Source organism: Chlorocebus sabaeus, chromosome 10, assembly GCF_047675955.1.
Source record: "Chlorocebus sabaeus isolate Y175 chromosome 10, mChlSab1.0.hap1, whole genome shotgun sequence".
Classification (NCBI taxonomy): Eukaryota; Metazoa; Chordata; class Mammalia; order Primates; family Cercopithecidae; genus Chlorocebus; species Chlorocebus sabaeus.
The window spans coordinates 82709246-82730586 of NC_132913.1; the positions used below are offsets into that span (position 1 = coordinate 82709246).

General features: G+C 36.1%; 1 long non-coding RNA gene across 9 annotated transcripts in view; it reads right to left on the reverse strand.

The window, feature by feature from the left end:
* LOC103217558 (uncharacterized) overlaps window positions 1–21341 on the reverse strand; it is a 333833-nt gene that overhangs the window by 231848 nt on the left and 80644 nt on the right. For 2 of the 9 annotated variants that reach the window (XR_012094250.1, XR_012094252.1), the window contains exon 5: window positions 5124–5201. The exons of the other annotated variants lie outside the window; for them this stretch is intronic. This is a non-coding gene — a long non-coding RNA (uncharacterized lncRNA). The remainder of the gene's footprint in view (window positions 1–5123; window positions 5202–21341) is intronic. 9 annotated transcript variants of the gene reach the window in all.

Genomic DNA, 21341 nt, shown 5'->3' on the forward strand with positions numbered 1-21341 from the left:
ATTCAGATAGATAGAAGATAGACATACAGATATATCTGTGTGAGTGTGTAACACAAACCTTTTTTGTTACTACTTCATTTACAAAGAATGAAAGCAGATTGTTCCAAGTACTTATATAGTATCGGCTCAAGTTTCTAGGTAAAAACATATATATCTATATCACTTTTAATTGTTCAATATCATTCTGGTGAATGGCTATGACAATTTATTTCAAAGATTGTTTATCATTCTTTTCAATGTTTTTCTCTTTTAAACAGTGTGTAAATGAAAATTAATATATATACCCAAAAATGAAATTTTTATATCAAGGGCTATGTATATCTCCATAGTAAATGTATATTGCCAAACTGCCAACTAATTCATAGGTCATTCACAGTGTATGTGAGTGTTTATTTCTCCTGATATTAGCCAATATTTGCAGGGCCAGAATTAAGATCATATAAGTGCAGGGCTGATATTTTGTTCATTATGGATCTTTTGCATTAATTTGCATCAAAATCTTATTCATCCTGGTTACTGAGTTTTTTGGCCCCTTACTAAATTTTGTGCTGGAGGCAAGTAATTTGTGTTACTCTAGTCCCCAGCCTGAATATTGGGTCTCACACTTAAAAATAAAAAAGCCAGTGGGGCACAGTGGCTTATGCCTGTAATCCTAGCACTTTGAGAGGCTGAGGCAGGTGGATTCCTTGAGCTCAAGAGTTTGAGACCAGTCTGGGCAACATAGTGAGACACTGTCTCTGCAAAAAAATACAAAAATTAGGCATGGGGGTGCACACCTGTAGTCCCAGCACTTTGGGAGGCCTATATGGGAGGATCACGTGAGCCCAGGAGCTTGAGGCTGCAGTGAGCTATGATCATGCACTCCAGCCTAGTAGACAGAATGAGACCCCATCTCTAAATAAATAAGTAAATAGTGACCCTAGTAAACACCTGAAACTGTATTTATCTGGCTCAGTTAAAATAAAAAATTATTTAAAAAATAATATAAAAAGCAAATATGACTGATATGATAACAGTTATTTTAGTTTATATTTTTTAATTTCTAATGAGGATAAGCAACTTTTCCCATTTAATGATAATTTCTATTTCTTCCCCTAAATTGCTTATTTATACTCTTTGCCAACTTTTCCATGAGATGCTGTCTTTTGCTTTTTATTTGTAGAAACTCTTTCTCTGTTTATTATACAGATTTCTATAGCTTGTGGTAATTTCCCCTAGTATTGTTTTCACTTTCAGTATTTGTTTGACCTGATTCTTTTTACACAAAAGGTTGAAATTTTTCTGTAGTTATGATGTGAATACTAAGACTATTTAGTATGGAATGCTAACCTTTCAGTTTTATTTCTTCAAATATTTTTTCCAAAGAGAATTGGAAGATCAAGCCCTCCTTGCCCTTGAGGGAAATGTTAACAGTTTTTGCAATTTTAAATAATTTGGGTATTTTAAAATGCACCATCAAAGTTTATAATAACAGGAAAAGGGAAAGACAGGTGGCAGAGGAGAAGTAGAGTAGAGAAACAGGAAGTAGTGTTGGGGCTTTCCCATCCCTATAAGGAGCTTTTCAGAGGAGCTGGTTTCAGAGCTGCCTCTGGCAGCTCGCTGGTGAGGTGGCAGGATCACAGAAGAAGGGATATGTTAAGCACCCGGGCAAAGGAGGCTGGTTCCCTATGTCCCCATGTGACACAGAAGTCATAGAGACAGCTACCTGACTTAAAGACCATCCATGGACTTAGATATTGAGGATGGCAATGTGAGAAATTCCTTGGAAATTAAAAGCACTGATATTTACCTCCCATCATGCCTCCCCATTCCACCTCCCAACCCATCTAATTTTCTAGCTACCATATAAGTCTCTCTAATTTCAGTGCAATCTTAGGGAAGAGTACCAATTATAATAAGGTTAGAATTAGATTAATTTAAAGGAAACAAAGTTTTATTACCTGTATACTCAAGTTTGGGCACAGATTTACACTTGCTAAATGATTACATTTAAAAATCTTTTCTTATATTTTTAATTTTTATGTAATGCCAAAAATAGGTTTTTCCACCCAAAAGTAAAAAAAAAAAAAAAATTATTCAAAAAAAAATTATTCTATAATTTGTCTATTACTTTAATGGTTTTATTTTTATTCTTAAATCTTTAATTCATCTCAAGTTAATTTTGGTGTATTTTGTGTGTAGTAGGAATGTAACTTAAAAGTTGTTTCCCAAATGGTTAGCCAATTTAATTACTATCTCAACCACATATAGAATTTATAAATGGAATAAAGTTAACAGTTTGGAAATGTGAAGCCAGAAGTTGTTACTTCTTTCCCTTTCTTATGTTTTGTCAGTCTAGTTCCTTTCCTAACTTCCTTCGTCTTTGTCCCTTTCAGTTTATTTCACCCTGAAGCCAAAGAGAACTTTCTGAAAGGCAAATTTGCTCATGCTATAATAGTTACTGACAAATATTTAAAGGACTAAGTTGTGTAAGGAATCTACACTGTCAGGCAGAACCAGAACTCCTGGTATGAAAATTTGGTACAAATTAAAATTGTCAAACAGTGAAGTGTCCTGTCTCGTGTGGAATTAATTCCTTGTTCGTCTTTGAAAATAATTTCGAGTGAGAAGACTACTTGTCAGGAATGCTTTGGAAGAAATGATTTCAAGATTTCATAATTGTTCTAGATATATGGAGTTCCATAGAACTTAAAATATAATGGATTAAATTAAAAAACTATAATTATTGAGTTATCTCCTGTTTAAACATGTTCACTTTTCTTGTTACAACTGTGTAAAATACTATTTGGTCATTTTGAATGGTTGTAGAGTTTTTTTCACAGCAAGAAATTATTAGATTTGTAATAAGATTGCAGTTAAGTTCTATGTTTATTTAATGGTTTTGTAATAATGGAATTGAATTTTCTGGGCATCTAATAAATTGATTGTTTGATTGATTGACTGAGACAGGGTCTCACTCTGTGGCCCAGGCTGGAGTGCAGTAGCATAATTGCCACTCACTGCAATTTATACCTCCTGGACTCAAGAGGTCCTCCCACCTCAGCTTCCCGAGTAGCTGGGACCACAGGTACGTACCACCATTTCTGGCTAATTTTTGTATTTTTTTTAGAAATGGGGTTTCACCATCTTGCCTAGGCTGGTCTTGAACTTGTGGGATCAAGAGATTGACCCACCTAGGCCTCTCAAAGTGCTGGGGTTACAGGCATGAGCCACTGTGTCTAGCAAATTTATTTATGATTGTTTCCTTTGCTATTGGCATGGTATTTTATTGCAAAACAGTGTTCTTATTAAATGTTGACATATATTCTCTATCTCAGTTTTATATATCTAATTATGATCTATTAAATAGATATATATTAACCAGAATTTGATCTTGACATAACTCATTAAAATGATTTTTCTCTTTTAATATAGAGTGATGTTATTAGACCAAAATCTTGATTTCTTTAAAAAAATTGAGACAAAAAGGTTTACTATGCTTTTTAGCAATATCTATCAGCTCAACACTGATTATCATAAGAAATGGGGCAAAGAGAGCATCAGAACTTCATGCTTTCCTGATTTAGTCTCTGAACCACAATCTAGTTAAGAGTAGAGCCGCAGGGTTACTAATGTATTAGGACTAAGGTCATGGAAGGGAATCAAGTGCCTTCTGCCTTGACTTGATTATTATTAAATGTTTCCCTTCAGGAACATTACATTAATTTTCAATTTCAGAAAGAAAATTACTTTTGTAATGCTTAGAACAGAACAGTAACTAGGTTCATCTAAAACCTGGACATTTGCCAACTGCCTTGAGATATTCTTGATAGATAATTTCCTCCCCCTCCTCCCTGCATGCACTATGTTCTAATTGTCTAGTGAGTGGAAATATAATTTTGTGCTAAATGAGTTTCTGCAGATGTTATTTGGAGTACCTCTATTATCTAGCTACTAATTCACAAGGGGCTGTCTGCCTGGATAAAGGTTCTAAATGCATAGTGGTTGTGGAGTTCTGCATATTTGCCAATAAACAAATGTTTTTAGTAACATTTCTCATTTTCTTAATGTAGAATTTTAAAATGTGATAGAGCTTAACAGACGAAGAAAGGCAACAGAGTAAAGGAACAGCTCATCCAATGAACAAATGCTTGAGGGTCTACTGTGTACCTAACACTCTCAAAACTTTTTTCTCCCAAGGATAGCACATTCATTTGTATGTCTGCAAATTTACTCAATAAATTTTCTAGATTGCACAAAGAAAGATTAACATTTGTCAGAACGTTCCAGGCTTTAAAATTTTTATTTATTTGGCATATGAGCACTTTTTGTGCTTTGAAAACATTTGTGACTGTTTCAAAGAATACTATGTTCTTTGGACCACTATATACATGGTGCAAACTGTTAATTTTTTCACTTTTTCCATGTACTAGAAGATTCTCTAAATGCTACTTTATGATGAGGTTAGAGCACAGATCCTGAGAATTAACTTCATGCTACCTGAAATCGTAAAAATTGTATTATTTTTCTCCCTAGTTATACTTTGTGTTGTAAGTAGTGCAAACAACACTGGTCATAAGATAGGGTTGTGTTTCCACTTGGTCTGTTTTTCGAAAGTATCAAATGCTTTAATGTTAGTTTTGCCCAACCCCAATCCAATGAAATACACTCTTCAGTGTTATTCAATCCTAATACATCTATTGCAACCTAATGCAACAGTTTGCACCATATATACAGTGGTCCAAAGAACACAGTATTCTTTGAAACAGTGACAAATGTTTTCAAAGCACAAAAAGTGCTCAAAAAGTGATCTATTGCTTTGTGACAAATCACCTAAAAACTCACCTAAACAAATCACCTAAAAGTGCCTTCAAACAACCACCATTTATTATCATAATTCTGTGAGCTGACTGGGTGGGTCTTCTGACATCTCAGCTAGGATAACTTAGCCTATCTCTCCATCTTCCAGGAAGTAGAACTGGGCTGCTTCATAAGTCTGAGTTCATATGACAGCTAGATTCAAAAGGATGAAATCAGTAGAGATGAGACCTCTTGATGCCTTGTCTTAGAAGTCACATATTCTATTGGCCAAAGCAAATCACAAGGCCACCACAAATTCAAGGAGATGAAGAAATAGACTCTACCTCTCTTGATTGGGTGAGTAGCATTGTCACTTTCTAGGGTGGTAGAAATTTGGGACCATATTTAACCATCTTCCACCTCTGGGAAATAAGAAAGTTAACAAACATGGGTGCCATATAATCAATTACCACAAATAAATCAAAATCCCAAGAAACCAGAAAAACACAAACAATCCATTAAACAAAAAAAAGTATTATTATTACTATTATTATTATTTGAAATGGAGTCTTGCTCTGTTGCTCAGGCTGGAGTGCAGTGGCGCAGTCTCACCTCACTGCAACCTCCAGCTCCCAGGTTCAAGCAATTCTCCTGCCTCAGCTTCCTGAGTAGCTGGGAGTACAGGCGTGCACCACCATGCCTGGCTAATTTTTGTATTCTTAGTAGAGATGGGGGTTTCACCATGTTGGCCAGGCTAGTTTCGAACTCCTGACCTCAGGTGATCTGCCTGCCACGGCCTCCCAAAGTGCTGGGATTACAGGCATGAGCCACAGTGCCCGACTCAAACAAAAATTTTTAAATTGTCGAAATTTTAACAGACACTTAACCAAAAAGCAGATATATAAATAGGCACATATAAAGACATTCAATATTAGTCATCAGGGAAATACAAATTAAAATTACATATATCAAAACATCACGTTGTATCCCATAAATATACATAATTATTATTCCTTAGTGAAAAAAATTTTAAATGTTAAACCACAATGAAATAACACACCTTATTTATTCTTTCATTCATTCACTCAACTTACATGTATTTTCCCCATACCAGGCTTTGTGATAAGCAATTTTCATACAAATATGTCATGTTTCTTAAAACTCCCAATAGACTTGAAAAGTTGATGGCAAAACAGAGTAATGATTATTGTAATAGAGAATGCACAAAATGTACAAAGATACAGAGGAAGCAGTGACTAAACTTTTGGGACACTAGACAAGGAGAAGAAAATTGAGTCTTTAGATAGTCATGAAGGAAGGGTGGGAGTTGACAAGAAATATAAAGGACAACAGATATTCCAGGAAAAGAAATAAGCGTCTGGCATAGCACAGAAGCATGGCAGAGCACAGCAGGTTGGGGGAAGATAAAGAAGCTTGGCCTGCAAGGGAAAGGAGCAAGTTTCATTGTGATTGATGGGTAGGGGAGCAGTACATTAGGCAATGAGATATGATTGCCTTTCCTACTCTACTGTTTGATTCTTGGTGGGTGAACACAAATGATAACTCCTCCATCAAGATCTTTAATCTTCCCTTTCTCCCCTCCCACCATGTAAGAAAAAAAATCCCACCTTCCCTTGATCTTCAAAAATACTATATTTGTATACTTACCACCTTTTTTTTTTTTTTTTTTTTTTTGAGATAGTCTTGCTCTGTTGCCCAGGCTGGAGTGCAGTGGTGCAATCTCAGCTCACCCCAAACTCCACCTCCTGAGTTCAAGCGATTCTCCTGCCTCAGCCTCCCAAGTAGCTGGGACTACAGGTGCGCACCACCGTACCTGGCTAACTTTTGTATTTTTAGTAGAAATGGGGTTTCACTATGTTGGACAGACTGGTCTCGACCTCCTGACCTCGTGATCCACCCGCCTCAGCTTCCCAAAGTGCTGGGATTACAGGCGTGAACCACTGCGCCCAGTCACTTATTAACTTTTACCTCATATTTAGATTATCCTCATGTCTAATCTTTTCTATTATTAGACTGATGGCCTCTGTTAACATAGGACTTAGGTCATTGCCCTTTTTCCTCAATACTTAGCAAAACAGGGTTTCCCTATGTTACACAGACTGATCTTGAACTCCTGGGCTCAGGTAATCTTCCTACCTTGGCCTCCCAAAGTGCTGTGATTACAAACACGAGCCACTGCACTCAGCCAAGATTTTTTTTTTTTTTTTTTTTTTTTTTTGAGACGAAGTCTCACTCTGTAGCTAGGCTGGAGTGCAGTGGCGCAATCTCAGCTCACTGCAACCTTCATCTCCACAGTTCAGGCAATACTCCTGCCTCAGTCTCCCGAGTAGCTGGTACTGCAGGTGCGTGCCACCACGCTGGGCTCTTTTTTTTTTTTTTTTTTTTTTTGGTATTTTTAGTAGAGACAGGGTTTCACCATGTTGGCCAGGATGGTCTCGAACTCCAGACTTCATGATCTGCCCATCTAGGCCTCCCAAAGTGCTGGGATTACAGGCGTGAACCATCATGCCCGGCCAAGATTCTTTACCTCTACAGGTCACTAATAATTGCTTGTTAAATTTTTACTGAATTAATTACTTTTTGGTACAGATGCTGATATGTTAGAAAAAGAAGACCAAATACAGGATAATTTGCTGCAATTGTTTCATAGATTTTTAGTAGAAATGAAACTCAAATTGTCAATCTTATATATTGTAGGTTTTCTTTAAAATCAAGTAATTTTATGCATTTTTTAATGTTTTGCTTTTTGGTATATATTTTTAAATTTTAGAATGTTTATGATTTAAAATATGGATTCCTTTCATGCCAGATTTTAAGTTGAACTCAGCTTTCTTGGACTTATACACTAGAATTAGCTCTCAGTACTGGCTTTATGTCCTGGAATCACATTCTAGATGTAATTCAGAAAAGATGTGTTAAATACATTAGCAATGTGACATAAGACATGCATTTATATATGCACCAATGATAAACTCTTATACTGTGACAACTCTCACAGAATGGGCTTGGGGATAATGGGGAATAATTTGTTTCAGCATCTATTTGACCGAAGCATTATATATTAATTTTTTGGAATAAAACTACACAAAACAAGGCTTGGCTAAAGCTTCTTGGCTGGTAGAAACGTGGAGATAGAGTAAAAAAAAACATAGAGGAGTTAATACTTAGTGTATGTAAGACCTGTAGCTATTAAGAACAATCTGGATTATTCAAGAAAGGAAAAGTTTTTTAATTCACAAAATGAACAAAGTTCCTTGAGCATCTATTATGTGTGGCATACACAAGGGCTTTCATTATTTAGCTATATTCAGATAAAAGCGTTCACTTCCTGCTTTATATTACACGTCTGGAGAGACTTAGTTTCTACCTAGAACTAAAGAACACTTAAATAATTTATTCCTAGGTACAGAGATTTATCCTCTAACTCCTATCAATCTTTCTCCATCAATCAGGCCAGTCCCTAACTAAACAGATGGGATTTTCAGCAAGCTCTGATGGCCAGCAGGCATAGTTGAGCCAAGAATGAAAATTAATTCCCTAGACAATGACCTTCTTTTGAAAATGCTTACATAGTCAAGGAGTCAAGGTTTGCATTCAATCATTCAAGGAAGATGTATTCCACTTGATTTAAAAGAGGACTTTCCTTCTATTACTATATTGCTTGCTACTGAACAGGAACTCATAGGAAGGGTATTTGTCAGAAAACAGTGTTCTCTGCCTCTTTCCAAAGAATGAGGTGCAGGTCATTTAAAATACAATTTCTTCATTTGTAAAATAGGGTAGCAACACTCATCTCTTCTCTAACTGCAATGATAGTATTTGGTACATCAAGAACCACAGTAATTTGTCATGAATTTTGAGTACAGCAGACTCAGATATCTGTAGCATGTTTCAAATTGTCTGCAGTTTATATATTGCAGGTTTTCTTTAAAATCAAGTAATTGTATACATTTTTAAATGTTACAATTTATTAACTTTATTTTAGTAGATTCTGAATTAACTTTTAAAAAATATAACTCCCTTTTTACATGCAAACAAACTAAAATTCAGCAATGTTAAGAGAGTTTACCCAAAGGAACATTTCAAGTAACTGCTAGAAAAAAGATTTAGAACTGTGTGTCCTGACTTCAAATTCAGAGCTCTCTTAACTCTTCCATGTCTCCCTCTCCAGGAAATGCTATCTATTGTCACAGTGTTCTCTCCAGATTGTTCAGTGTGTCTTGTAACCTTCTTTGTAAATTCTACCAGTTTCAAACTAGACTTTTCTACCTCCAGTCAACAAAAGCCTCATAACCATATCACCTTCAAGGAAATCAGTCATCTACTCCAAAAGAAACTGACTTATAACCAAAAATAGCCCTTCATGGTTTTATCAGTGATTAAAGCAATTTTTACCTAGAAACATTTAGAATCAGGCACCAAACCATACTGCTCTACTTTTTAAACAATTTTTAATGAAATAAAAACAGAAATGGTATCAATATAGCCTTCCAACTTTAGCTGAATATAACAACTAAGTTGGGATCTTTTCTCAACCTACAAAAGTAATTAATTCGCCACCTGGCTTCGTGCCTCAAAAGGATTAAATATAAAACATGAAAATTGCTTTCAGTTAGGGGGCAGTGAGATGAGATCACATGAGAACTTAGTAAAAGACGCGCAAAATCAAAGACAGCACATTGGCAGCAGGTCAGGGGGACCTGTTTAAGCACAGCTACTCTCATGGTTCAAACAATTGACATTTACGTGGATTTACAAATAAGCAGGCTCAGTCAAGAAAGTGTCCCCAGTTTCTACTTTTCAGAAACTACTGGGGAGAATTGTATTTAATCTAGAGTTTTGTCCTTATGGCCACCAACAGGTTTTTAGAACTAAGTATCATTGGTATAAAGGAAAAGACAATACTATTCCCCATCCCCCAAATTAAAAATAACTGTAGAAAACAGGTAAATGATTCACGTTCTTTAGAATCCTAAATTTCCTTTTTTAGCCCTTAAAAGGAGGATTCAGATCACATTCTTATTTGTTTCCTTCTTCCCACTGCACGTCTTGGCACATAACAGGCTTTCCAAAAAATATTTGATGTCAGAATCATCAGGGTTGTAAGCCAGAGTCATCCACAAATGAAATGTATCATTTAGTGAGCCAGTATAATAGAGTCAGGGATTAGACTCTGGAATCAGACCGTCCAGGACAAATACTCACTCTGTTGCTTACTAGCTTTATGACCTAACTCATTATTAAAAAGGAATAAAAGTGTTAGGAATTCACTAAATAAAGCATGGCACATAATAAACTTAGCACAGTATCCAGCACATAGTAAGTGCTTAATAAACATTATCATTTACTGTTACTGTAATTGGTCTGGAATCCAGCAGGGTATTTATCAACTTTAATCATTATGTCTTTATGGCTTACAGAGAGAAATATGGGATGAATGATGGTTCTATTAGGTGAATACCAACTGGATAAGTGATGGTATGAAACACTGATGAAAAATGATTCAGGGAGTTTTCAGGAGCTATACCTCAGGGGTCTCTTTTTGGCCTCTTTTGATCAATGTTTTTATCGGTGTTTTGGTTAGTGATTTATCACATTTAAAGACTACCTAACATATCTTGTATAAAATGGCATCTAACATTACCCAATTCAGCCATTCTTAGCTTCTCTCTAAAATATCTGTGAAAAAATAAACAAAATACCAAAAACTGAAGAGCAATGAATTGTGGAAATTCAAGAGGTGTTTGTACTATCAATACAACTTAAGAAGCTTCTACAGTAATGTATCACAGTCAATACTAGCCTAAAATATATTCATGTGATTCAATTTATTGATTGCCTACATGCACTCAACATTAGTCTAGGATCTTGGGATTTATCAGTGAACAAAACAAATATCTCATCCAGATAGAGCATGGGGATAGAGAAACATTAATCATAATAAATAAAATATAATATATGGTGTGTTAAATTGTGTTAAGTGTTGTGAAATAAAATGGGGAGCAGAAGGAAATACTGGCAGAGGATGGGGGATGCAGAATCAAACAGGTGGTCAGGGAAGGCCACCTCATTGAGAAGGTTAAATTTGAACCAAGGGCCAAAGAAAGCTTGAAGGAAGTGAGCAAGCTGACTGTGCAAACATCTGAGGTGAGGGGGGAACATTCCAGGTAGAGAGCAGAACTGAAGTAAAGGCTCCAAGGTGGGAAGAAAGAAGGAAACAACATGTATCGTCTCCTTTCACATTTGTCCCTAAGTGGAAAAAGAAAACCTGAACAAAAGGAGTTTGTTTTGGAAAACAGGAATAATGTATATGTTGAATAAGACAGTCAAAATCAAAATTCAAAACAGAACAAACTGATTAAGATAAAATTTAATGGGCATAAATGTAAAGTATCCCAACCGAGTTTTTTTTTTTTTTTTCTTTTTTTTAAAGCTATACCTAACTATAATATAGCAAAGATATAGCCTAACAACAGGATGTACCAAAGACTCTTGGCAGCAGGTCAGGGGGACCTGTTTAAGCACAGCTACTCTCATGGTTCAAACAATTGACATTTACGTGGATTTACAAATAAGCAGGCTCAGTCAAGAAAGTGTCCCCAGTTTCTACTTTTCAGAAACTACTGGGGAGAATTGTATTTACTCTAGAGTTTTGTCTAGAGTTTTGGGGTTTTAGCTGATTTTTAAAAGTCCAATTTGAGTCAACACTGGGAGTGGCTGCCAAAATGGCTACAATATTAAAATGTAATATCCCACACCAGGAAGTTAATATTTTGGTCCATCTACATAGTTGGTTAAATCCGGAGAGTATATTGATCAGTCTGTGTCCCACACTTAAAAATGTACTCAGAGGAATGCAAACATTGTTAGGAGACTAGTAGCCTGACATTGGAGAAAGAGATTATAAGACTAAAACTGAGAAGGTAGAAAAGGAAAAGCATGGAGTATGAATAAGAAAATGTTTAAGTAGTCATTAGTACAGACATATAACACTTTCAGCCAGTTTTTCTTGCATAACCTTCACAATTTCCAGAGCAATTATTTGTTGATGCCTTTGTTTTTCTGGGGTTTTTGTTTTGTTCTGTTGTGTGGGTTTTATTATCTCACTTTTTAGGCCAAAAATTGAGACTTAAAAGTTTTGCACATGTGCATAAGGAGGCAAGGAGGAGGATATTTACAGTAGCATTATTTCTTATACTGAAAAATGAATAGGATCTAAAGATCCATAAGTAGAAACATAGGTAAGCAGAAAAGTTAAATGAATGAACCAGATCTATATAGAGCTATACAGGTCACAAAAGGAAAGCTGAGTGAAAAAAACAAGTTGCAGAATGGCATACGCGATATGATGTCATGTATGAACATTTGCAAAACACAGAAGATTATGTACACATATATGTATACATATATACATATATGCATGTATATATGTATATACATCTATATATCTATACGTATATATACACCCACACATATATATATTTCTCTGTTTGAGTTTCTTCTTTCAAGAATTGCATTCCTCTTTGTCATTTCACTTTCTCCTCTGTTCAGATCTACCTATTTGCTCTTTTCTGGGAACTTGATGAAGTCCTCACAAAGATGAGTCTTGTCCTGGGAGGAAAGTAAACAGGAAGACCTATCTAGAAAAACTGTCAGCTGGATTTTCAACTTTCTTTTTCTCATGTACCTTACCTACATATCCTTGCTTAGAATGCCCATTGCCATTGCCTGATAGATCCTTACCCAATCTTTAAGATCCAATTTAAACCAATCCTCTAAAACACTTTCCTAATCACCCCTATTTAAAATTTATTTCTCCTTTCTCTTATTCTCTTAGCATCTTGCCTGACCACAATTTTAGCATGTCTTATAAAATGATTTATGTATATCTGTCTTCGCACTAAAATGACTGCCCTTAGAGACCATGGCCTTTATCTTGCTTATTATTGAATTCTTCCTCAGCATCACAGGAAGTGCTTAACAAATATTTGTTTATCTCAACTTAACCTTTAGCCTTTATTGTCTGAAGGCTTTTTGGTATCTTGACACCATGTTATGGAGCCAAGGACTTTGTTTTCCATTGCCCTAAAACTAGCTTTGTGATCTGTACATTGGATCTAACTAAACCCTGCATCAATTGCTTGTCCTATTCTCTACCTTGGTAGACTTCTCCTTACTTTGTATACCCATCAGCTCTTTCCTGAAATAACTCTCACCTCCACTGTTCTACTCTGTGGGCGTGTGCTTGCTTCCATGTGTGTGACTCTTTGTTTCTTCTTTCAAACCAATTTTAATTATTTCCAATATTGAGAACTATAAACTTATCATCAACAGGATTGCATTATGCCTAATTTTTTCAGTTATTTCAATGCTAATAAAAATTCACTATATACAATCTTAGCAGATAATAACAGCAAGAATCAATAAACTGCTTTTAAATGGATTTTTCCAATTAATTGCAGGATTAAAAAGCTATTGGAGTTGAAAGAAGTATTACTGGAGGCTCGGAGTTTTCTGAAAGACATTCTGAATTAGCAGATAAAGTGGAGCTTTCTTAGATAGCTAATTTACAAATGAATCAAGCTGAATAATAACTAACCCCAAAAGAAACTCACTTGTGTAATATAATTCTGATTTTTAACAGATATTTTCTTAGTAACCAGAACAACCAGTTCACATTGTATTTTTCTCTCACTCTTTCTAGGTTAATTTTTGTCCTTATTGAAGCACATCCTTTAGTAGTTCTTTCAGAAAAATTTGTGGGTAGTAAACTAACATAGTCTTTTCAAAAAATGATTTATTTTGCCCTCCATTTTGGATGATACTTTTGCCCAAGAATATTATTCTCCTTGTCTTGTGGCTTTTATTACTAATAGAAATCTAATGTCACTTTAATCACCATTCCTTTGGCAGTAATCTGTCTTTTCCCTCCACTTATGTTTCAACATTTTCTATTTATAATTGTTACTCTCCATTTTTACTATATATCTCTAAGTTTAAATGTATTTTTATCACCTAGTCATTGTACATGTATTTTTATTCTAAGAACTCAGCTCTTTTCTGTCTAGCTAAATTAATAGCCCTTAGCTTCATTGTTAGAACCTGTTAGAACAACCTGGATAGCTTTCTCTATTTCTAGAAAATTATCAGAGTCATCTCTTCAAATCTAATTTTTGAAATTATCCTAGATGACTACTAAACATAAATTAGAACATATCAGTCTGATGATCTGTTGCTCTTAACTGTTCTTTCTCTTGCTCTTAACTGTTCTTTCACATCTTTAATTATTCATCTTTCTTTTCTCCATATAGTGTGCTGGGTAAATTCCTATCTATTAACCATGCCTTATCCTCTACGTAGTGTTCTGGGTAAAGTCATCAATACTATCTTCCAATTTATTCCATATATATATATATATATATATATATTTTCGAGATGGAGTCTCCCTCTGTCACCCAGGATGGAATGCAGTGGCACAATCTTGGCTTACTGCAACCTCCACCTCCTGGGTTCAAGCGATTCTTCTGCCTCAGTCTCCTAAGTAGCTGAAGTTACAGATGTCCACCACCATGCCTGGCTAATTTTTGTATTTTTAGTAGAGATGGTGTTTCAATATGTTGGCCAGGCTGGTCTCAAACTCCTGACCTCAAGTGATCCACCCACCTCGGTCTCCCAAAGTGCTGGGATTACAGGAGTGAGCCACCGGGCCCGGCCAATTTAGAGTCTTGATATGTTTTATAATTTGGTTTGCAGATTCATTTTTAGTGGGAAGTGTTCTCACTAAAAATGAGAACATTTTTAGTGTTCTGCATAACCTACTATTCAATAGTGGGAAACCAGTTTAGAAACTTTTGTTAGTGGCTTAGGGGTCCCACCTTGTGGTAATAATGAATGCATAGTTTTTCTCAGATCTTGCCTTTAAGCTAATCCAGATCCTCCTGCCTCTGCCCCAATTTAATACAGCTCTAGGCAACTGTCATTAGCAACTCTTTATAGCCTCCTTCATAGGAAAGAGCCATGTAGCCCTTAATTTCAAGTGATATCCCTGGCTCTAGTGCTCTATCTTGTGTAAAGTTTTATTCTTCCTGTACCTGACACCAACTCCTAAGAGTCCCACAGCTTTAGCGTTTCTCAATACTTTGCCATTATGTTCTCTTTGTAGTCCATGAAACATGTCTCTTGAGCATGATTATGTCCTTTTAGTTTCTTTTTTTATGTTTCCTGTCACTTATAAGTATTTGTAGCTGGAGTCAGGGGAATGGTGCCTGATGTCTACGCCGTCATCATTTACATTCTAGCTCTCCTTGAAGGAATTATGCTCATCTCACTGGAAACTTTCCCTCTTTCTCTACTAGTCTAAATTGGGAATGTCACCTTACGAGATTTGAGTTCCTTCAAATGAGTCCAAGATGATGACCATTGTTCCTCAGATGGACGGAATTGGTCTGGTGCATGTTCATACACTCTTTAATCCCAGTTAAATACCTGAAAAGTATGTGTACGCTATTCTCTATCGACAATGGTGCACTAGCATCATTTCATACAATCATTTGGAACTTCCTGTCTATTTAAATCCACTGAGTTAATAATAGATGGGTACATCCTGTCTTGAAATAACTTGACACTTCACAAGGTCTGGAAAACTGATTTTCTTGAACCTTGACTGAGTGGATTGGAGTGAGCACCTGGAGGGTTAGGTTCTCCTTTGTTTTCGCCTGGTGAACTGACCATTACACAAGCAATCTATTCCCTTAGTGGAAACTGCAGAATATCTATGAGGCTCCTTGAAAGGGCAGAATGGACACTTATCTTCAAGCTGTAACTGTGTTACAAAAATGCTGTTTTTACTTAGGTTATATGTTTACGCTGGTAGAGTTTTGAGTAGGCTAATGGAATGTGGCTGTGAGATACAGAATGTATTATAGAAAGAGTCAGTAATTGGCTGATAACACAGCAAGCTGGTAACCCATAGCAACAATCACCATTCTCAAACAGCAGTTTCAAAAATATTTAAGAATTTAACCACCACTTTTTCCATACCATTTCTCCATAATATTTATATGGATTTATTTGTATAGCAAAGATGAAAAAGAGAAGAAGGTATTAATGGAGAACAAAGAAACAGATATAAATAGAGAACAGAAACAGATATAAATAGAGAACAGAAACAGATAATAAAAGCTCTAGTCAAGAATCTCCCACTTTTGACTTTCAGTAGCACTTCAAGTGCATCACATAATTTCTGTCTACAAAGTAGAAATGCTAATATTTGCCATATCTTCAACTGATAAATACTCTTCGAACAACTAAAATTAAGACTCAACATCAACACAGTAGAGTGCTATTTTTACTAACATTTTTCAAAGCTTTCTACACTTTTTATTCCATTTGAAAATAATTGCTTAATTACATGAAAAGACATGAACACCTGACCAAAATAAGATTTCACACCCTGTGGGAGAATTCACATAGAGCTGTCCCATGAATTTACAGAGGGAAAAAATTGGACCTATAAACTTGGAGCCTGAGGTCAGGTTTATTCCAATCTAAAACTTTTTCCAACTGTAAGGAAAATTTTAGCCTTGTTTTATGAGATGAAAAAGTCATCAAACATACTGCTCTTATACAACTGAGTGACTCAAAGTGCTATTTCTCTGAGCAATTATCATATGAGCTACAGGAATCAAGTGAATTCAGGGGATGCTATGGGCCACTGTAAAAGGCCAGTGCTGATGTTTTAAATGAAATCACTGAGCATTGTCAAATGAAGACTCGCATTGTCAACAGTGCTAGCATGTGAAAAAGGCACCATGTCTCTGGCTACCTATTTATCATCAACGTGTGTTGGGAGTGGAGGAGGATGCGTTTAGAGTGGTTGCTTTCTCCATCTTTTTTTTTTTTACCATGCTTATTTTTAAAACATCTTCAAGGGTCATTAATGATTGGTGACTGCAAATTTGCCAAATTCAGTGGTCTGTCCTCAAACCTAATCTACTGTAATGTCTCTGAAGCATAAATGACACTCGTTTCAAAACACCTAATGCACCTGGCCAGTAAGGACCCAGCACCTGCCAGATACTTACCTCTGATAATCCTAGATCTACTCCTATGTTCCTACTATCATCTCTATGTTGAAGACTCCCAAAACTAAATGTCTAGCCCTAACCTGTCTGCAATCTTTACATTCCCATTTCTAAAAACCCCAATCTTTAAATTTACACTTCCAAAAGCTTTCACTGAAACAACCTATCAACTCCACATGTCTCTGAACACTCTACAGGGGAACCACCCATTAACTCTCCATTTAGTAACAGTGTTAAGTCTTCATGTAGTGCTTCTTATAATCAAATCTTCCCTTCTGGTTCTTGTTATTTTTCTGTCTGTTGTTCACTACCTCCATTCAGGTCTCTGTTATTTTCACCAACACTACTACAGTCACCTCCTAACTGTTCTCAATAGCTCCTCTTTGCCAGCCTGATGAATTCAAAATCCCGGGAATATGGCTAGGATTCCCATGTGCACACACACTTTCCCTGAGTAGACTTGTCTACCTCAGCTCCTCTGCAGACTCTCAACATTCCTATGAAACCAAGCCATTTGTTAGTCCCTAAATCACTGATTGTCCCCTCTGACATTGCTGATGTCTATTCTTCCAGAGTTTCCATAATTGCCTTCTGTTATGGACTGAATCATGTCTCCCTGAAATTCATCTGTTGAAGCCCTAATCTCCAGTGTGACTATACTTGGTAACAGAGCCTTTAAAGAAGTAATTAAGGTTAAATAAAGTCATAAGTGTTGGTCCCTTATCCAATATAACTAGCGTCTGTGTAAAAGGAAGAGACACTAGAAGTGTGCATGCACAGAGGACTGGCCATATGAGGACACAGTGAGAAGGCAGCCACAGCACAAGCCACAGAAGGAGGCTCACAAAGAAACCAAATCTGCTGGCACCCTGATCTTGGGCTTCCAGGTTCCAGAATTGTAAGAAATAAGATTCTGTTTTTTAAGCTACCCAGTCTGTGGTATTTTGTTTTGGAAGACCAAACAGACTCATATCCCACCTCTGCCATAAATCCTTCTGAATGAACTGTCCCCTCTGTGGAGCCCTTTAACACTTTCTTCTGGACTGCTTTCATGGTACTCCTTTTTTTTTTTAAACTTTTTGTCTTACAGTAATTTTAGAAATAACAGAAAAGTTACAGAAATAGAACAGAGAGTTCTTGAATGTCCTTCATGCAGCTTCCTCTGTTAACATCTTACAAAACCAGGAAAGGAACATTCATACAATACTATCAACTACAACCTCATTCTAGTTTCACCACCTTTTTCTCTGATGTCCCTTTCTTGGTCCAGAGCAATACAGAAGCCCACATTACATTTGGTTGCCTGGCCTCCTTAGACTCCTTCACTCTGTGATACTTCCTGAGTCTCGTCTTGTTTTTCATGACCTTTACATTTCTGAAAAGTACTGGAGAGCTACTTTGTAGGCTGGCTCTCAGTTTGAGTGATGTTTTCTCATGATTCAATTGAGATTATGCACTCTTGACAAGAACACGACAGAGGTGAGGCTGTACCCTTCTCAGGATATCATAGTGATGGTGACCAGGAACATAGTGACAATATGTCTTATTTGGGTTGATGGTAAACAGAATTCTTCACTGTATAGTCACTATTTTCCTTTTATAATTAATAAAGAGCTGGTGGGAGATAATTTTAAATTATGCAAATATTCCATTTCTCATCAAACTTTTGCCCATGAATTTTAGCTTCCAACAATGAATCTTGCCTACAACAATTACTACTGCAGTGTATACCCAATGGTTATCATTTTATTTTCCTCACTTCTTTTACTTCATTAATTGGATTTCTTCTATAAGGAAGTGTTTTCCTTTCTCCTTCATTAATTTATTCAATTATTTAAATCAGTATGGACTCATGAATATTTATTTTATGAGTTATAATCCATCACTATCATTATTTACTTTGTTCCTCAAATTGTTTCAGCTCTAGCCTTTGGTTCTGAAGCTTCTTAAATTTGGCTACGTGTCCCTTTCTATCTTTAAAGCCAGCAATGGCTGATTAAGTCATTCTCACATTGCATCACTCTGACACTGACTGTCCTACCTTCCTCTTTCACTTATAATGAGTTTTATTATTACATTGGACCCACACAGATAATCGAAAAGAATCTCGATTTTAAAGTGATCTGATCAGCAATCTCAATTCCACCTGCAACTTTAATTCCTCCTTGCTGTGTAACATAACACACTCATGGGTTCTGGAAATTAGGATATGTGTATTTTGAGAGGGGTGAGCATTCATCTGTCTCCCACAACACTTATGCTTCAATTCTAATCCAACACTTCAAGGCTCACTCTATCCTTCCCCTTTCTTTATTTGAAACTTCTTTCTCTGACAATGAGAAACCTGGCTCTCATTATCTATGACATATTTACTTATTTGCTCAATCCTTATACACACATTAGTTTCAGAATTGCTGCCCCATACCCTGTGAGAAAAAAAACTCAGTAACTATAATACAGTATTTGTGCACCGTTCTATTTGTTTAATCTCTGATATACAGCCAAAATACTGTTTCCCAAAATTACTTAGGTTAGTCTTTCTCTTCTCCACCACCTTCACTGGGGTTACATCACTCAATTGCAGCACAATTAGGTCACTTGTTACTTCTCGTATTCCATTTGGAGGTCTCCCCACAGGAAGGTCAGTTCTAATGTATCTGTTGGGGGGAATTATATGAGGAACAAAAGGATTTTCATCCAAATACACTTTTACTAGAAAATCAGCAATGCCATATGTGCAAGCCAGGATTTCCTGTTGATAAATAAGAAACCAACTGCTCAACAACAGCTCAATAAATATGTCCTGCAGAGGTTTCAAACCAGTGGACAGCAGGCCAAATACAGCCAACAGACCATTTATTTGAAGTGCTATCTTCCAATATTAAGCCACCCTTTTTTACCTCAATAAAACCACTCATAAAATTACCAATTTTCACTCATTTCCTGAAAAATTAACATGATATTAATTGGCCCATGGTAAAAAGTAGCTGCCTCCTTCCAACAAATAATAAACTCTTTGATTTACCACCATCTTTTTTATTTCCCAGGCTAGACCACTTCATTCCTGTTCTGCCTAGGCCCTATATGCATTTGAGTTTGTATCCACTGATAAAGAGTTTAGCATGGATGCTAATACAGGTGGAGAGCCCTCAAATCCAAGAAAATCAGAAATCGGAAACACTTTCGGTCCTAAGTATTTTTGAATAAGAGATACTCAACCTGCAGGTAACCAACTCAGTTTGGATTAACATTTTTAAAACAGTAGGTAATATTTGTTATTTTAGATGCCAGGAATTTTACTAAGTACTTTATATACATTACATCATTTAAAACTACAAAAAGCACTATGAATAGATAAAATCTTCCCATTTTACAAAAGAGAAAACTGAGGCCCCAAAGAAGTTAACTTGATTAAGAGTATACTGCTAAAAAGTGACACTTTGAACAGGGCTTCAAAGTACTTAAAGGTAACAGATCATGAAAAAAGGGGGAGAAATAACATAGAGATTAGAGAAGTCTGTGCATGAAAAGGTCAAAGAAAATCTAGAAAACAGAAAACTTGCAGAAAAATTAAATAGTACAGGAAAGAAGAAAAAAACAGAAGAACAGGAAAATAAAGTTATAAGGACACTCAACAACAAGAGCAAAAAGGCAAGACTAGATACAAAGCACAAAGCAAAAAAAGGCAAGACTAAAAAGGAAGCTAAGGAGGCAAAGACCGAAGGCAGCAGCAGCGGAGTGGGCACAGAACCACAGGCACCCTCAGCCCACACACTCACTGGACATAAAGTAATTCTCTAGCTTCCGTCACATTGCATTAAATCATTCTTGTTCAACTGATCTTCTTAGTATATCTGTTTCTAACTTCATCCACAGCAGTTGTGGATTGTCTGAAATAAATACTTTAGAATGTGGGTGAATGTCAACTGGTCCTGTTTAGCTGCCCTATATGCCTTAGTAAAATTCCGTCAGTACCATACAGAGTCTGAGTGCCAAATTGTACTCCTCAGTCATTCCCTTGAACCTATTCCCTTTTTGTTTCTAACCCTCCTGCTTCCAGTTTGTACTTACCTTTTCGTTTCATTATTGTTATTCTTTCTTTGTACTCATTAGTATGCTGCTAAAACATTTAACAGAAGTATTCAAAAGGGAAAGAGGGAGGAGAGTGAAAGAAGAAGGGAGAAAGGGAGAACAAGGAAAGAGAGAAGGAAGGGGGAATGTAGAGAAGGAAAGAAACGAGAAAAGAAAGAAAGAAAATTTCTGGTTTGCTTGTAGCATTTGCCAATTCCCAGGGTGTAAATACTCCAGCCATGCTGATTTCAAGCTATCTTTGTGATGTCACCGAAAAAAGACTTGGGAAGAGATGTGCAGTAAAACATCACTTTATAGGATTTCCATCATACCTTACATATACAAAAGATATACTAATAGTATAGATAATAGTAAAATGTAGAGAAA